The sequence below is a fragment of the Canis lupus genome, chromosome 3 (assembly GCF_003254725.2).
Source record: "Canis lupus dingo isolate Sandy chromosome 3, ASM325472v2, whole genome shotgun sequence".
NCBI classification, from domain to species: Eukaryota; Metazoa; Chordata; class Mammalia; order Carnivora; family Canidae; genus Canis; species Canis lupus.
Window position 1 is genome coordinate 66397931 of NC_064245.1, and position 3302 is coordinate 66401232.

At 44.0% G+C, this 3302-nt stretch overlaps 1 long non-coding RNA gene across 1 annotated transcript; it reads right to left on the reverse strand.

The window, feature by feature from the left end:
* Positions 1-878: 878 nt before the first annotated feature.
* On the reverse strand, positions 879-2776 carry LOC112653948 (uncharacterized). The gene is made up of 3 exons (XR_004814556.2): positions 2646-2776; positions 1761-1936; positions 879-1412 (listed from the first exon to the last, which is right to left on the reverse strand). It is a non-coding gene; the product is annotated as an uncharacterized LOC112653948 (long non-coding RNA).
* Between the last annotated feature and the right edge of the window lie 526 nt (positions 2777-3302).

Below are 3302 nucleotides of genomic sequence, written 5' to 3' on the forward strand. Positions count from 1 at the left end.
ACTGAAAACACACTGGGAATCTGTCTGCCTCTCTATCTGTGGCAGAGCCTGTCACAGCTAGAGAGAGGCAGTTCATTACTCCCTTGCATCATTCTTTTCTTCTCCTAGGAACAGACTCCCTTTTTACCAAAGCACATATGACCACCTGGAATGAAGTATTTCCAGCTCCTTCACAGCTGGGAGTGGTCATGAGACAAAGTTCTGACCAATGAGATGCAAGAGGTGTTATGAGAGGCTTTCGGGAAGGCTATCTCTTTAGAGAGATAGGGTGAGTGATATTTTGTCCTTCCCTGCTTGTGCCCACTGCCTAGCTGGAATGTGGACACAATGACTGATTTCCATCCACTGGCTTTTCCTTCTTAGGACCATATAGTGAACTTGAAGTTAGAGGAGGCTCTAGAGGCTTGTGGAGGAGAAAGATCAAACCTTGTTCTCAAAGCCACCATCCCATCCCATCACCAAAGGCCTAGACCATCTCTACACAGCTTCTTTTGTGGGAGAGGCAAAGAAGCTTTTGTTAACCTAAGCCCCTTTCCAGAAACTGCTTTCAGCTGTATTCAGCTAAAGTTATCTTGGCTGTTTGATTCTGGAAAAGGCTCCTGCTCTCTGATCCTGTTTCTCCAACTGCAAGATGAAAATGCCAATATGACACAGAGGAGAAAAGCACACTGGACACCCCATCCCTTCCCATTTTCTCAGCACATTCTCACTTGGCATCTGTCATAGGTCAAGCATTGACAACATGGTAGGAACACAAAGGCAAAAGATAAAAGGAATCCAGTCAATACAAGTTGTCTTATGATTATCTTTCTTAATGTTCCTTATTTTTATTTTTTTCTCAATAAAAATGTACCAACGAACATGGTCCCTGCCTGGGACAGGCCCTAGGCCCAGGGCAAGTATATTCAGCAAACAATAATACAAAGACAACAAATATTTTTTCAGTATAAATATGTCACATGCCATCATTTTTTATACTGAAAATGTATTCATTGTTTATCTAAAATTAAGATTTAACTGGATGTCTTGTGTTTTATCTGACAAGCTTCCCTGGGGCTACCACAGCGAATAAGACTCAAATATCTGGTTCTTCAAAGAGTGTCTTTCCTTGTGGAGGGGATGGCAAATAAGCCAGTGGGCAGCTCAGTATCATCACTGATGGTAGGGTTGAGCAACATGAAGAAAATAAAGCAGCTTCAGTGTTCACAGGTTGTCAGGGGAGCCCCCCACCCCAAGTAGTTGACATTTCACCAGAATGTTGAAATGGAACCAGCCAAGCCCAAGAAGGCTAAGTCCAGGCTGAAGAGCCAGCAAAAGCAAAAGTCCTGAAGTAGGAACATATTTAGAATCCCAAGGCCAGTGTCATCAGTGCTGAGGAGGGAAAAGTGGACCTGAGCCAGGCCATGTAGAACCTGTAAGTGATAGAAAGGCAATTGATTTCATTTTAAGAATAATGGGACACCATCAAATTTTATATAGCAGGGGAGTGATAAGATCTAATTTATTTATTTATTTTACTTTTGGTAAGCACACTTAACATGAGATTTACCCTTTTAATAGTCTTTTAAGTGCACAGTACAGGATTGCTATCTATACACACAATGTTGTAGAGCAGACCACTAGCACTTACTCACTCACCACAAGTGAGACTTTATGCCCGTGAATTATGCCTGCGAATTAGCAATTCCCATATTCCCTTCCAAACCCCTGGCATCCACCTTTCCACCCTTCACTTGCATGAGTTTGACTATTTAAGGCACCTCGAATAAGTGGAATCATGTAGTATTTGTCCTTCTGTGGCTGGCTTATTTCACTTCACTAATGACCTCAAAGTTCATCCATGTCATCACAAATGGCAGGATTTCCGTCTTTTAGTTCAGAGAGAACTTCCTGCCTGCTGGGTGGAGGTGACACGGGGCTGGAGGCATGGTGACAGCTGCAGAAAGAAGAGTGGGGAGGCTTTTCAGTATATATCTGAATTGATGGAGGCTTCAGCAGAGGCTGGTAGTGTGGCTGGGGCTAATGACCCAACAGGTATGCATCTCCAAGACAGAACAGACAGGACTGGTAAATAAATTAACTAGGGGGCTGCAGGAAAGATATGAATCCAATATGACTTCTAGGACTTAGTCCTAAGTAACTTAGAAGGCAGCGTCTCACATCCCAGTTGGGGGCGCTGCTCCAGTGAGTGCAGAGTGGGGGGTAGGAAAGTAAGGAGTCTTGGCTTGGCTGGGTAATTTCCATTAAATATTCGAATGGGAAATTGCCCATTCATGGTTGCTTTTATTACCCCCAATTTACAGGAAGGAAAACTGCATGACACATATTCAAGTCTGTCCAGACACAGCTTGTTTCACTAGACCGCATTATTTTAAACTTTTGCACCTGCAGAGGTGAGGCACACAGTAAATGAGATCATAGATTTTTAAACTATAATGATTATGAATGTAGGACACTGTCTGAAGACAGGCCAGGGTGTCAAACCCACAGGGGTCAGAGTACAGATAAAATGTGCCCCGCTGTGCCGGGGAGCCGTGTCCACTGCATGCCAGGGTCAATCACATTTCCCAAGACAAGCTGCTCCAAAGCCAGGCTTCACACCATCACCTCTGAATCATTTACACCACCGTTGCTAAATAATTTACCTCTATGTAGATAAAATGGGTCCACAGGCTCCCCAAACATCGTGGGGCTGGTGCATAATTTACAGAGCAATGCTCAGCCTCCCCGTGCAGAGAGAACAACGAGGTTTGGCCACCTGCCAAAGTCGAGAAGGACATCAGCTGGAATAGATAGAAAAAGCAGCTCATGGAAGAGTGTGTCAGAGAAGCAAATGTACCTACTGAATCCTAGATTCCCAAGGCAAAAGCAAGGTGGGGAAATATGAAGGTTAGGCTGCCATCACTCAGGGGTTGAAGACAGGGAGAGGGAGCACATGGTTAGCATGTGTTTTGGAAGTCTGAGTAAAATATTACCGATGCCACACTTTTCCTGATTGCTGAGACCCAATCAATCAATGTTGTTCTTTGCAAATCTGCATTGCCTCTGGCAAGAAACATATTTAGCAAATATCCAAGCATTTTGAGATGGATGAGGAGTAACAGCATGTGTTTGGGAAAAGAATAATAGGAAGTGCAATTTTCTATGCTTAGAATTCTTTCCTCTCAACCCCTTCGGCACTGGAAAAATTCTCCTCCTTTTCTAAGTAGCATCTCAATGGTCACCCCCTCAGTCAGTTGAGCATCTGACTCTTGGTTTCAGCTCAGATCATGATCTCAGGGGCGTTAGACTGAGCCCCGCAT